The 14,575-nt window shown below is 58.6% G+C and overlaps 1 protein-coding gene and 1 long non-coding RNA gene across 9 annotated transcripts in view; both read right to left on the bottom strand.

Moving 5' to 3' along the window:
• SUN1 (Sad1 and UNC84 domain containing 1) overlaps window positions 1-4,361 on the bottom strand; it is a 44,215-nt gene extending 39,854 nt beyond the window's left edge. Inside the window, exon 1 of one of the 4 annotated variants that reach the window (XM_090288712.1) lies at window positions 4,160-4,361. The gene's annotated coding sequence lies outside the window, so the exon portion shown is untranslated. Of the gene's footprint in view, window positions 1-4,057 lie in introns of all 4 variants that reach the window. The other 3 variants (XM_090288709.1, XM_090288708.1, XM_090288710.1) reach the window with 3 other exon arrangements.
• A 763-nt stretch (window positions 4,362-5,124) lies between these two features.
• On the bottom strand, window positions 5,125-13,406 carry LOC150001124 (uncharacterized). 5 transcript variants are annotated; one of them, XR_016513358.1, is made up of 4 exons: window positions 12,662-12,993; window positions 7,566-8,624; window positions 6,337-6,499; window positions 5,125-5,388 (listed from the first exon to the last, which is right to left on the bottom strand). It is a non-coding gene; the product is annotated as an uncharacterized LOC150001124 (long non-coding RNA). The 5 variants fall into 5 exon arrangements; XR_016513360.1 differs by lacking the exons at window positions 5,125-5,388; window positions 6,337-6,499 and adding an exon at window positions 13,074-13,406 and having other exon boundaries at window positions 7,369-8,624; window positions 12,662-12,935; XR_016513361.1 differs by lacking the exons at window positions 5,125-5,388; window positions 6,337-6,499 and having other exon boundaries at window positions 7,369-8,001; window positions 8,474-8,624.
• Between the last annotated feature and the right edge of the window lie 1,169 nt (window positions 13,407-14,575).

Raw genomic sequence — 14,575 nt, forward strand, 5'->3', positions numbered from 1 at the left:
AACCTCGCTTGCAGAACCAATGTGCCCCTTGTAGGTTCACCCTGGAGCTGGAAATACTGAGTTCTCACCCTGTCACCTGACCACACCCATAACCCTTCCTCCCAGGGCTGAAGGGACTCATCCTGGTCCTCCTCCCTCTGGGCGCTGCAAGCAAAGCACCTCTTCTCTTCCCTCATCTAGGCAGGATGGGTGTCAGCCCTGTCTGCTCTCCCAGGGTAACTGGGACCGATAACTAGGAGACTGTATTGGTATTGTCCGTGCAGACACCACCTCTCCATCACCCTTGCACTGCCTGTCCCCCCGAATGCCAGGCACCAGGCTACCAAGGTCTGTAACCCAAGTAGCAAGTAGAGACATCGCTGAATGGATCTTTTCCATATCTAGACGGAGCTCATATCTCCCAGTAACATTAATTCAAGACCATGCAGAGGAAACAGAAGGGCTAAGACCAAAGCCAGCAGGCTCTGTCCTCAGGCTGCAGCCCTGCGGAGTCCTCTCAGCCCACAGTGACAGCCCCACTCATGATTAAGTCTGGGACCTGCAGGGTGACTGGCACAAACGTCAGAGCATCTTCCATGTAGCTCTTACCTCCTAAACTAAAATCCAAAGCCGGTGACAATTCACCACGTGTCCCTATGCCACTATGTGGAACACAGAGTCACCTGCTACTTACAAATAAGAGTTCAAGCTGCAAAGCAGGCTGACGAGTCACATAAGCTGCCTCATGAAGCAGCCGCGGCAGCATGTAGTTATAATAAATGTTGTATTGTGAGTATCAGCCATCTGTATCTTTCTCAGTTCATCCTAAGTTTAGTTTGGCCCAACAGTTTCAAACACAGACCCAGCAGGTCTAGTCTTGCCTCACCTCCTTTATCTGAAAATCAAGGCTGGTAAGCAGTTAATACGGAAGCTAGTTCAAAATTTAGAAAACAAGGGGGAGAAGAAAGCGAGAGTGTTTCCCATCAACTGGGTAATACTGCCGTTCCCGCAGGTGGCGGGGGCAGAGCTGCCACCGGCAAGCACCGCCGAGCCCGGCCGACCTCGCCTGTGCCTGGCCACCCTCACTGTCTAGCTCCCACCTGCCGGTGAACCCAGCCATGGGCCCCTCCACTGGCCACACATTGGCGGCGCGCCCCGATCCGGCAGTGGCCGAGCTGATGTGCGCACTCCCTGGGCCCTCGCTCACCTGAGAGGCGGGAGAGGGCAGCAGTTGCTCCATCCTGTACCACTTCTCCCACCCGAATGCTGCCTGGCAGTTCCTGCAAGCAAATTCAAGCCAGCTGTCTGCAGAATCTGGAGACCATTTGTGGCCATAAATTCAGGACAGGAGACAACGGTTATGAGGAGACAGTCCCATCAATTACCAGCATTCTTTGAAAATAGATCAGAAAGGAACTTCCAGTTAAAAATTGTTGCACTGAACAGAGATGTTAGCTTCCACTCTCTTGGCTTCCAGGCACCCCTCTTGGGAAGGCCTTTTAAAAGGCATGTGTACTCAAATGAACAAAACTTAAGGGAGAAAAGACCATAGTGAGAAACTTGGAAGTTACACAACAAATGGATGAATGAAAACTGACAGGTCAGAAATAATTGGATCAGTGAGAAACAGCTGTGGGTCCACCACGGACCCCCGAAGGCAAGAGAGTGGCACCCGTGGCCGTCTGCAGGTGAGGGTGCTGGGGGGGCCGACTGCAGGAGGAGGGCAGAGGAGCAGCCAGGGGGGACCACGTGGTCGCTCAACGGGGCAAGAGACGCCCTTGTCAAAGCCCAACTCTCTTCTTCAGTAAAAGCACTCAACACACTGGAAATTAGAGGGGGTCTCGCTGAGCCGGACCAGACGCATCACGGTGAGCCTCAGACTGTGGGGAAGAGCCAGAAGCTCCCCCAAGAGCAGGAGCAAGACAAGGGCGCCCACGCTGCCCACCACGGCGCTGGAGCCCAGCCTGAGCAGTGAGGCAAGAACAGGAAAGAAAAGGCACCTGCAGTGGAAGGAAGGAGCAAAGCTGCCTCTCTGCACAGGTGCCAGATCTCCCGTACAGGAGTCCTAAAGAACTCACAAGAAACTATTACAGCTAATAAACACCGGGCCAAGTTGCGGGATAAAAGGTCAGCACAAAGTATCAGCTGCATTTCTATCCATGAACAATCTGAAAGCAAAATTAAGAAAACAAATCCTCTTACAACAGCATCAGAAAGAACAACGAAGTCAGGAAGCGCCAGACCGTACACTCAGAACTGCAGAAAACACTCGCGATCGGGGAGACGAGGCCACGGACTGGAGACGGCCCTTCCGGTCAGTGCACTCCGGCCTGCAGACACGCGAAAGCCACTCCTGAGCTCACGTGCAACTGCCGGGGCCCCAAATAGCGGAACACGATGCAGACGCGCAGCTGGAAGCCCCGGTCCCCGACTTCCAAGCCTGCTGCAGCGCGCGCCGGCGCGAGGACAGACACACGGCCGAGGGGCACGCGCTGACGGCGGCGGGGGCGCAGCGGGACAGCCGGGGGCCACAGGATGAGGCGGGCCCTGAGCGCAGGCGGCACGGACAGGCCTGCACAGGGGCGCCGAGCGGACGCCCTGAGGGCCTGGGCTGCGGAGAAGGCGCAGCGAACCGCCCGGGGCCCGTCAGGAGTGAGGGGCGGCTGCAGGTCCCGGGCCTGGCAGGGGGGCAGCGCCCAGGGCGCAGAGAGCGCGCGCCCACCACCCGCTCCCACTGGAGGCGCGCGGGGGCTCCCGACAAGACGTCCCGCCTCCTCAGCCAACAGCGGGGCCGCCGAAGCCGCCGGGCGACCCGTGCGCAGGCCCCGGCCAGAGGGTGGGCACCGGGGCGCCCGCCCCCCCTGCGGGTGGGGGACGGGCTGGAGGACGGCCCGAGCCGCCGTGGCAGCGGCACCGCGGCCCGCACTCTGGCGCGGGGCAGGGAGAGGGCCGGTGCCGAGGCCTCTGAAACCGGCCCGGCCTCGCACGGCCAGAGCGGCGCGGGGCGCGGGGCGCGGGGCGCGGGGCGCGCGTCGCACGCGTCGCAGGAACGGGACCGACGCACGGGGCAACGAGACGCTCCCGCAGCTGGGAACAAGGAGGTGCTGCCAAATCCTAGGGGAAAACACCCCGGAGGCGCTGCGGGGCCGAAGACGGGAGGGGCGGCCAGCGTAGCAGAAGCTCTCCCGGGCAGTGGACGGAAACCGCGGGACGGAGACACGAGGGCGGGAAGGCCGCCCGCCCGGGGCCAGGCGACGGCAGGCGCGGAGCGCACCGCGCAGGAGAGACGAGCGCGGAAACCTGCTCCTGTCACAGCGCAAGCGGCGTCGCTGGGCTCAGCGCCGCCCGTGCCGGCACGGAGGGCGGCGAGTGTCCGACGCGGACGCCCGCCGGGGCCGAGGGACCGACGGAGGGAGCGACGGAGGCTGGGCGCCCGGCTGAGCTGCCGCTGAGGCGGGGGCGGCGGTCGGCGGTCGGCGGCGGCCCAGGCGGGGCCCGCAGCTCTGCGCGTCCCCGCAGCCCCGCTCCGCCGTGAGGGGCGCCGTGCCCACCCACCCACCCGGCCGCCCCCGGCCCCCGCCCCGAACCTCACCTGCCTCGCGCTGCCGCCGCCGCCGCCCGAGGCCTACTCCACACCGCCCAGGCCCGGCCCCAGGAGCAGGCTGTCCCGGCGCCAGCCAATCGGGCGCCGCGCCCGGAGCCGGGGCCGGGAGCAATGCGGCCGCCCACCAATCCCGACAGCGCCACCTGGAGCTCTCGGCCAATGCGGAGGCGGCCTGCCTAACGACAGCCAATTACCAGCAGAGGCCGACTCGCGGGGGCGGGGAGACGTGAGGGCGGGACGGTGTCTCTGAGGGGACCCCGTCTCTCAAGGGCACCAGCCCGACCGCCTTACGTCCAGGCCCCCTGGCTGCCCGGACCCCAAGCCCGCCCCCCGCGGTGCGGCGCGCAGAGAGCCGTGCGGCCGTCCGGGCCTGGGGTGCGCGACCCGCGCAGGGACCCGTGCCGGGCACCGGCCCGGGTGTGCGAGGCGGCCGTGACTCCCGCTGGCCCCACGGCCCCGAGCGGGGTTCCGGACCTGCTCTGCTCCGCTCCTGCGGTTCCGGCCGATCCGCACCCACGCCTCCCTCGGATTTTCCTGACTGTGCTGCGGGGTGGACGGGACGCTATTATTTCTTACGCTCACGTCACAGAGGAGGGCACGGGCTCCAGGCCACCCGAGTCCGCGCGCCCCTGCGCAGAACACTGCACAGCCGTTCTGATGAGGACACGCTTGTTCAGGCCGTGGCGGCGAGCCGTGCGACCCAGCTGCGTGCCCCCGGGTCTGTGACCCGCTGGCAGCGCGGTCTCGGCGAGCGCGCCGGAGTCTCCCTCACGGGGCGCGGCAGGCGCTGAACTGGGGTGGGGAGGGGCGGGGGCGTGGCTTTCCCGAGGGGCGGGGCGGTGGAAGGCGTGGCTTTCCGGGGGCGGGGCTTGGAAGGCGTGGCTTTCGGGGGGGGGGGGTATCGGGGGCCGGTTGGGGAGGGGCGGGGATCCTGATGACCTCGGACCCGGTGGTGACACGCGCAGCCCCGGGGGGCCGGCGCGCGCGGCCGGGGGGCGAGCCCCACACGGTTCATCAGATATGGAGGAGAAAGACGGTAAACGGTCCCAGTACTCTCAAATGTTCCTTGTTAATTTAAAATATTTCGGATACATCGGCCAAGTACAATATATTACCAAGTCAGTTGTGTCTGTTCGGAGTCTCAGTGTGTCCCAGAAAATGTAACCTCGCCTACCTGGCGGGAATGCCATTTCTCGTGAACGGAGGTGGCGGTGTCCCTGGAAGCTTCTGGGTGGGGATTCTGCACGGGACGCAGATCACAGAATCCGTCTTCTTTCTCCCGATATTACCAAATGACCCAAGAAATCTTAAGGAAAAAAAAAGGTCCAGCCACAATGAAGGAGCCAGGTGAAAACCCACGTGACGTGAGGTAGGGGGAGGGGACGAGATTCCGGTGCGGCTCAGTGGAGCCCTGGTAGGTGCCAGGTAATGAAAAGGACTCAACAAAACCATGAGAGTCTTTATGAATAGCCCCCCTGCCCCCACCTGGGCCGCTGAACGACCGCGCCCCACCTAGAGTTCTTCCCAAGGCCACAGGCTGGCTTCCCTCGGCTTGTGTTGGCTCCATCTGGGTCCAGCTGGTTGGTATGGAACCGACTGGACTGAACTGGCCGGAAGTGGTCTGTGCTCGTGAGTCGGTTTGAAGGAGTCCGCCTGGTACCGGAGCTGCTCTAGGCCCTTGGACACAGCCGGGAACAGCTGGAGAGCGCCTGGGCCGGCTCTGCAGGTGGGCGGTTCCCTCTGGTGACCTGTTACCGCTCTTCCGAGTGAGCTGATCCCAGCAGGGACCGTGCCCCGACCCGGCCCTGTTTCAGGTTAAATATGGGAGGGGAGAGGCAGCTCCAGGAGCAAAGCCCATCCTCCTTGAAGGAGAAAACAGCACCTTACAGCGTCCCAGAGACCAGGGTATGAAGTGCACTCGGAGTGATGAGCGGTTCACTGAAACACGGGTGTGCTGTGCGATTCCACGTGTGTATGCACACACGTGTACAAAAAAATCTTGTTAGTGCTTCTGAGCAGGGGCATCATAATTTGGTTTTCTAATTTGACAACATCTGTGTTTTGCACAATGAATTCAATATGTTTAGAAATGTTACAAGTTTAGAAATGGCCCTGGCTGGTGTGGCTCAGTGGACTGAATGCCTGCCAGCAAACCAAAGGGTCGCCGGTTCGATTCCCAGTCAGGGCATAGGCCTGGGTTGCGGGCCAGGTCCCTGGTTCGGGGCGTGCAAGAGGCAACCACACACTGATGCTTCTCTCCCTCTCTTTTCTCCCTCCCTTCCCCTCTTTCCAAAAGTAAATAAAATCTTAAAAAATATATTAGTAGTCATTCAGGATAGTGGAATCAAGATGCATTTACAATACTTTTCTGTGCTTTAACATTTCCTAACTTTTAAAAAGATTTTAGTTATTTTTAGAGAGAGGGGAAGGGAGGGAGAAAGAGGGTGAGACATCAACGTGCGAGAGGAACGTTGAGTGGATCTGCTCCATCCCTCTGTGCCCGGGTGGGATGGCAACAATCAGGAGATACGGCCGAGTGCTGGCGGGCACATGCCCCGGGGGCCTCACAAACCCCTCTGAAGCCCAGGGGACCGGACGGGCCCTTCCTACTGAGGCGCCCTCCTGACACTGCGAGGCAAACCGAGACGAGCTGCCTCCCTAGAGGTCAGCGAGGACATGTAACGTCCTCCAAACCCAGACAACAGCTGGATGGCCCCAGGCAAACGGGGCAGGTGGGTGCTGGCTAGTTTTACCTGTCATCTTGGCGGGGCCACCGGCTGCCCAGATATTTGTTCAGACGTTATTTTGAGGGTGTCCTTGGGGCTGTTTGTGGGTGAGATGAACAGCTGATTCAGTAGATTGAGTCAAGCAGATTCCCTCCCCGATGTGGGGGGGGCCTCCCCAGGCCGTTGGAGGCTGCAGTGGGATGAAAGGCCAAATGGGACACAATTCTCTCTCCGCCCGCCTGTCTGCCCTGGGACGTGGGTGTTCTCCTGCCTTGGCATCAGGCTCGGACTGGAGCCGACAGCGTCAACGCTCCCGGGTCTCTGGCCTGCTGGCTGCAGATCTCAGACTTTTTAGTCTCCACAATCGTGTGAGCGAATTCTTATATTAGTATCAATTTTAGATAAACAAGTTATCTTTATAATAAATGTTTGACTTAATGTGGCTGCATTAAGAATTATAACATTTAAAATATTAAAACATGATTAAATATTCATTATTTATACAAACAATATATTCATATACCCCATAGATATCTACGTGTATCTTGCCCTGGCTGGTTTAGCTCAGTGGATTGAGCGTCGGCCTGCGAGCTAAGTGTCGCTGGTTCGATCTTCCAGTCAGGGTACATCAGAGAAGGAAAACTCTGACTCCAAAAAACCTCCGCTGCCTTGCGGCATACCTCTTCAGGGGAAAGGCTAAGGGAGTAAACCCCGACAGAAAATCCGGAGCCGGAGTCCCTAAGGCGGTTTGACGTTGTAGTCAACACCGGCAACTCCTGCGGCGCACCTGAACCCAAGCTGTATCGACTCCGTCTTTCCCTTGGACCCTTCAGCTGCGAAGAGAGGGGGGGTCTGCTGCATGGGCAACAGCAGACCCTCCATATTACCCTGCCCAGGCTCTGTAGCTTCAGCGTCATCGCAAGATGTCGATTCAACACGGGAGGAGACAGATACCATGTCACTCCCGAGTCGGACTGCACAGCCATTCTTGGCGGTGCAGATAGACTCTGAAGAAGCTACACCATCGTCTCTCGAGACGGACGGCTGCCGACGATCTACGTGTATCACACAGATAAGTAGAGTCAATTTATATGTCATGTGAAGGAGCAGAACTGTGACTTAATTACAGAGTTAAGAACATAGCAGGTTAAGTCAAGGCTGAGAAGAAACACAAACTCTGTACAAAGAGGTTCCCTTTCACACCTTGGGCCATGGACATGGAAGAAAATAATGGGTGTTAAGGATGGAAGACTTACATTGTATTCTTTTTCCCAAGGGGTTAATGGGAAGAGGTGGGCTGGGGAGGCAACCAGCTGGGGTGGTGTGACCATGACCGCAGTCTGAGCCTCTCTGAGCCCCCACTGCCTCCCTGTGAAACGGGGACAACAACGTCTGCCTCCGTGCCCGTGAGAATCGGGCAGTGATGTGTTTGCGCAGCCTGCCCTGTGGGAGCGCTCAGTAAGCAACATCCTTTGTGGTATAATGACAGTGACGACAGTATGAACTGCTGCCTTCGGCTGTGCCATGGAACTTAGGAGGGTGTCGGAGGGCAGCGGGTCGGCTCTGGGAGAAGAGACGCGTTCCTAGAGCAAAGCCCACTGGCATCGCGCGGGCTGGGGGCAGACTGGCTCTGGGCTAAGTCCATGCCGCTCTGGTGTCCACTAGCAGCCTCAGCTTTGGGGTGCGGGGTGCCTGGAACATGCGGAAATGGCCACCTAGAACCAACCCTAAGTCCCAGCAGACCCCAGGAGTGCGAGCAGGCTTCTGCCAGAGCTGGGCCACAGCCGTGCACAGGCTGCCGGCTGAGAACAGCTCGGGTTTTTCCTTTCATGGCCTCCTTTGGGGAGACACTTGGATGGTGGTTGTGCCGGCTAGGCCCCCAGAGCCCCTGCCAGGGTCTCTCACGAGAGGATGGACTCAGGGCCTGTGTCCTCTGCCTGCTTTCCAACAGCCTGGCCGCGTGGATGCTGGGTGAACACACCGTAATTCCAGCGTGTCTGCAGACCGCAGCAGTGTTCTTTCATGGGAACAACACTAGGGAAACTGAGGCAGGGGGGCGGGAGTGGAGGCTTGGGTGCAGAGGCCTGCAGACCACAAGCAGACCCGGACAGTACCCATCTTGGGAGCCCCACGAGGCAGCGCCCTGTGCTCTGGGTGAGCTCACCTGTCCAGCTGGGCAGCGGCTTGGGCCTCTCCGTTGTAAGCGGACTCCTGAGAGGGCAAGAAAGACTGGCTGGAAACCTGAACTCGAGTTTTGTGCCTCTCGATCAGATGTCACTTGAGACCAGGAGGCAGGGCCAGCAGAGAGGGAGAACCTGGTGAAGGAAAGGTACCCAGAGGCTCAGGGAACTTGACTTCTGCCCTGCTGGTCTCCGCCCTCCTGGGGAAGGGCGGGGATGGGGCGGCAACCACAAAGAAACCCCAGTTCTGCGCTGGAGGCTTTGGCCTCTGCCAGAGTCTGTAGAAAACATGGAAGTATTTAAAAAAGTTAAAAAACCCATAGATCACTTTAACCCCATCACTCAGATAAATCTGTATACATTTTAATGTCTATTCTGTTACTTTGCTATGTGTATTTATATCTATTTTTATAAAAGTGGAGGCTACATAAACTGTTTATAATCTGCTTTCTCCACGTAGCAACAGGACAGAAACCAAGCCCTCAGTGACAGAGTGGCAGCAGTGTCCTCCCTTCTCCCCAGGGCCTCACTGAAGTGACTGGCGGCGAAGTGCGAGGAGGCTGGTGGGGAGTGGGAAGAGAGGCATCAGGAGATAGGCTTCAGCAAAGCAGGGAAGGAGGAAATCGGCAGAAGGGGTGGGAGGAAGCAGCCCCAGAATAGGCACCGGGGTGGGGTGGGGGCGGGGCTGTCCCCAGGGGATTGAGTGAGGTGGGGTTGGGAACAATTGCTCCTGTGGCCCAGGCAGGGCAGCTGGCAGCTGGCAGCTGGCTCCACTCCCTAGTCCAAAGCCAGACGTAGCTTCTCCAAAGATATGGTGTATACGTCGGGCTCTCAGAGTGGGCTTGGGTTTTGGAGCGAGTCAGGCTGGCATCTGGAGGTCTTCAGGGGCCCCTGCCCGTCACCGCCTCGGGAAAACAAAGCCAACACCTGTGACAGGAAGCCCGCCTTTCCATGTAGGATGGGCCTATCATGGAAGCTGAGGTCCCTGGACTAATCCACCTGGCGATAACATAGCACGTAGTGGGAAAGGTTCAGAGCACAGGGACCTCACCCGCCTCTGGTGGGACCGGAAAAGGGGATACTGCGCTGGGAAACAGGTCAGCATTTGTGACAGAGTTGAACATGTGCTTCTGTGCCATCCAGCTATCCCACTCCTGGGTGTCTGCCAAGCAAAGCAAAGGGTGTCATGTGCACAGAGGCGTGTACACGGATGGGTACACAGCATTACACAGAAGAACAGGAGCGCCCGCGTCCCTCAGCTAGGAGTAGGTACAATGGTGGCAGAGCCATCCAATGGGACAGTTCAGCAGCAGGAAGGGAACCTACCACTGGTAGACGCAAGAATGAGGGTGAGTCTCACAGCCGTCGTCCACGGAAGACAGCTGTGACCAGCAATGACAGTGGAGCCCGGCTACCCAGGCCTGGTGTGGGGGTGACAGGGAAGGGGCCTGGGAAATCTCGTGGGGGAAATGGCTGTGGTGGAGATTACACTGTGTAATTGTCAAAACGCAGCAGAACAGGTACCGAAAGTGGGACCATTTCATTGTATGTAAATTGAATCTCAGTAAAGCTCATTAAAGAGAATTTTATTACTATTATAATGCTTTATTTATTTTTATAGAAAAGAAAAGGAGGAAGAAAGAGAGGGAGAAAAACATTAATGTTTGAGAGAGGAACATTAATTGCTTGTCTATTGCAGGGACCTGGCCTGCAGCCCAGACACGTGCCCTGACCAAGACAAAACCGCCGACGGTTTGTGGGACAGCGCCCAACTTGCTGAGTCACACCAACCAGGGCAGAAGACTTTTCAAAAGTAAATGGTGGCACCCAGCCAGGTGGCTCAGTTGGCGGGAGCGTCATCCTGATGCACTGGAGCTGTGGGTTCAATATATCGACAGGGCACACACAGGAATCAACCGCCAACCGCATGGTGGGTAGAGCGACAAATCGATGTTTCTCTCTCTCACTCTCTCCCACCTTCCTTTCTCTCTCTAAAATCAATAAATAAAAAAAATTTAAAAAGTGGTGGAAATAAAAGGGTCAATAGGGAGCTTAAAGAGTAAAGCCAAACAACTATCTCAGGGAATAGAAAAAAATGACCAGAAAAGAGAAAGAGGAGGGAGAGGAGACCACCATGGGAACCGGAGTGAGTGGCAGAGGACCACCCAGGATGCACAGCCACACAGAGTTCCAGAGGAGAACAGAGATAGTCCTTGGAAACAAACAATTACAGGAGGCAGGAGGAAGGCTCCTCAAGCACAGAGCAAGGTGAACGAGTAGAGAGCCCCATCTAGACTTGTTCTTGTGGCATTTCAGAAAAGCAGGGATAAAGGTGGAAAACCATCTGGAGAGAAAACGTGTCAACGTGTGACTCCCATGAAGTAGTGATCGTCAAACCGTCAGCAGCTAGATGGTACCAGAGCCGAGCTGTGCCTTTGAAGTCCAGCAGGAGAACCTGGGCTCTCGAAACCTGTGCCAGGTGAGCCGGGCAGACTGAAGGCCTCTTTAGGGATGTGAAGACATCCCTTTCTGGGCAGTGCGTGCCATGCGCTTCAGCAGGCAAAGAAGGGTACCAGGACCCAGGAAGCAGGGGCCAGTAAGCGGTGGCTTGGGCAGGGGCCCGAGGCTGAGACGGAAGTCCTGGGCAAGATTCAGCTGGAGAGGCTAGGTCACAGTGATGGTGGGGTGGAGGCAGTCTCCTATTCTGCCAATAAGAAAACACACAGGCAATAGAAACTCAGAAAATGAAAGAAAAAGCTGTAACTGAAGGTTGGGGTCAAACACGAAACAAACCAAACTTAGCATTATTTTGAGCAATTCATGGAGTACAGCCATTTCCTTTAGGAATGTTGGGCACACAGAGGAAAATCGTAGCCCAACAGGCTGTTGGTGGATAAAACTCATACAGCCTTAAATAGAAAATACTGCTGGTGGATCCAGCCTTGAGCATCAACCCACAAGAGACCATGAAAAAGTAAATGTTTCAACCTGTTCTAATTATAAATTGGGACCCTGATGAGGTGCAAGCTGACCTGAATTGGGAGGCGGGTAATGGTGAGGGGCAGAGGGACCCCATCCTCTGTGGTGGGAGACACTGTCCCACACCAGCAAGACAAGCCACAGATTTAAGTTCTGCAGACCATTTATTTATTTTTAGTCCTCACCTGAGGATATGTTTGTTGATTTTAAAGAAGGCAGTAGGGAGGTAGAGAAACACACATCAACGTGAGAGAAACATCAGTTGGGTGCCTCCCGTACACACACTGACAGGGGATCGAACCCACAACCCTTTGGTGCACCGGTCGGGAAGGGGGGCAAGGCTGCACATTTGCTGATGCTATTCAGGTACTTGAGGAAAACCCAGAAGAACTTAATGCTGTGACCAATGGAGGTGGGAGGAGGTGTGAAGGGCAGGGAGAATCCCTTCTTGCCCTCACCCCCAGAGGTGGCCCTAGCAATCGGATCTGCCATCTGTCCAAGCTCAGCTCCTGCCACTCCCTCTTGCTCACCTTCACGCCACCTGCCCCAGTTCACCCGGCTTCCTTGCTGTCCTCCAACTGGCCAAGCTGTCCCCGCTCAGGGCTGCTCCACCTGCCCGGCCAGTAGGCACAGGCTGGGCAGCTGAGATCCATGTAAGGGTACCCACCCTTGTCTTGTCACCGGTTCACCCATTTCTGAGACAAGAGGGTCACCCTAGTCCACCTGTAGTTTGCAAAAACAGTACAGAATTCCCATATACTTGGTCCGGTTCTCCTAATGTGAACATGAGACATAGCCGTGGCACAAAATGAAAGCCAGGAGAGTAACTCTGGGGCAATACTGCCTTGGTCCGTTCGGGCTGCTATAAAACAATAAACATTTCATGCGTCACAATTCTGGAGGCTGGAAGCCTAGTCAAGGCCCTGGCAGATCTGGGGGTCTGGTGGAGCCCACTGGTGGTCATAGACAGGGAAACGCCTTGGGGTCTGTTCCCAAAACAAGGACCCTGATCCCCTTCTACAGCTCCACCCTCAGGACCTAAATGCCCACCCAGGTCCCACCTCCTAATGTGTCACACTGGGCACTAGGTTTTAGCCCATGACTGGGGGGAAGGCATGGACGCTGTAGCCGCTGCTGTCAAGACAACGGTCAGATGTCACGTTTTCCCACTAACATCCTAGGAAGCCCATGACCTTTAGGTGTCGCGTCTCAGTATCCTCCTCCTCCAGGGCCAGTCCCGCCGAAGGGCCCTTCAGGAGCTCGGCACGTCTGGACAGCAGCGCGCAGGCCGCAGCGGAGTGTTCCTGTTTGGGTTCGTCTGACGTCTTCCTGTGATCGGATGGAGCTTGGCGACCGTGTGGGGTCCTCGGTGCACCAGGCGGGGGGCGCGCGGCACTGCGTGTTCGGCCTGGACCCCGGGCTTAGGTGGGGGCTCGATAATGATAATGGATGTCTTGGGGGGAACACCTGAGAAGACACAATCACCTGCTGTCTCTAACGTTTGCGCACGAGCCCCGGTGTCCACCGGACCGGACCTGCCTGTGAACCTGACCCGCGCCCGGAGCCCTGTGAGCTCGGCTGTTCCCCTCCTTCCCGGGCCCTGGCCTGACTATTTCTGTAAGGACGTGCCGTGCCGTGCCCCACCCCGCCGGGCCTTTCTCTGCGTTGCTGTGGCCTGGAGCACGTGCCTCGCTGCGTCACAGTCCACGGCGCCGGGCTGTCGCACTGCTCCGGCCAGGAGCCCTCCAGGGACCCGGGAGGAGGGCGGCCCTGGGAACGTGGGGCCGGGCCTCGTGGCCCCCTGGGCAGGCAACACTGCCGTTGGCACAGCTCCCCCGGGCCCCCGCAGTGGCGACGTCCCACTCAGAGCGCAAGGCTCCTCCCAGCGGCTGACACGCCCCTCGCGTGAAATAAGGGCGTGAGCCCGGGAAGACTGATTAACGTGAGCCTGCATCTCCTCGCGCTTCTGCGCATGCCTGCGCACCTGCGCAGATCCGGTGGGCGCCGCGCCCCCGAGGGGTGGGGCCAGCGTCACGTGGCCACGCCTCGCCGCGAGGGCGGCTGGGAGGTGGGGAACGGCGGGCCCTGGTGTGCCGGAGGCTTCCGAGCGTTCCTGGGCGGGGCCGGGAGACGTGCGTCCACAGCTGCCGCGGCGGCTCGGAGACGCCGGGGCCTCGTGCGCTCGCAGGACAGAGCGGCTCCTCGTCTTGGAATTAAATGCCGCCCGTGTCTGACATGGCGGCAGCGCGGGGTGACAGCTGTCCGCGCCGGGCCCGGCGTCCAGTCGCGAGGACCACGCGTCTGGACCGGCCGCCCCGGGCGTGCGACCACCACCCAGGACCACCCAGCATGGCCGGAACCCGGAGAGTGGAAATCAGGGGCGGAGGCGGTGCGGTGCCTTAGGCCAGGCACCAGGCGATGGACTCGGCGCCGCGGGCGTTCTCCCTTCCCTTCAGTACCGCACCTCGCCCTCGGCCAAAAATAAAACGAGCATCGGGTCCTAGGGGGTCCCGGTGCCGGCTCCGAGGCCCGGGAGGGACTCTGCGAGACTTCCTAGGACAGCCATGGAGGAGCGAGCGCTCCGTCCGTGGGATGGGCTCCAGGCCCAGGGTCCCTGCCGGCCCCCACGCCGGCCGCTCCTGATGGGCTCGCCCTCTGGTCACCTGTGCTGCCACCCGGCACCCACCCCCGCAGCGCTGCCTGTGGCCCCTTCAAACGCTTCTGGGATTGTCCGTGACCCAGAGTCTGGAGGACGAACCAAAGCTAACGCTCGCCACCGCCCGCCGCCCTGTGTCAGGGTGGCCCCCCTGACTCACCGTGCAGGCGACGCCGGGTGTGCGCACGGCCTGGATGCGAGAGAACCCTGAAAGGTTTATCTGGGAAACGTCCCCCTCTGGCCCAGCGGACCGAAGGACCCACAGACGCACAGGAGTCAGGGCAGCGGATCCCATGCTCAGCCGGATATGTTTGTTTGTTTTTTCCTTTAACACTAAATTATGGAAAAGCTGACACAAAATTCACACACGCACAGTAGAGGGAAGAGTGTAACAGGCCCCTACATAGCCATCGTGGTCTGCGATTACAAACAAGGCACCTGGCAGTGTGTT

Source organism: Furipterus horrens, unplaced genomic scaffold (assembly GCF_987537825.1).
Source record: "Furipterus horrens unplaced genomic scaffold, mFurHor1.1.pri manual_scaffold_10, whole genome shotgun sequence".
In the NCBI taxonomy this organism is placed as follows: domain Eukaryota; kingdom Metazoa; phylum Chordata; class Mammalia; order Chiroptera; family Furipteridae; genus Furipterus; species Furipterus horrens.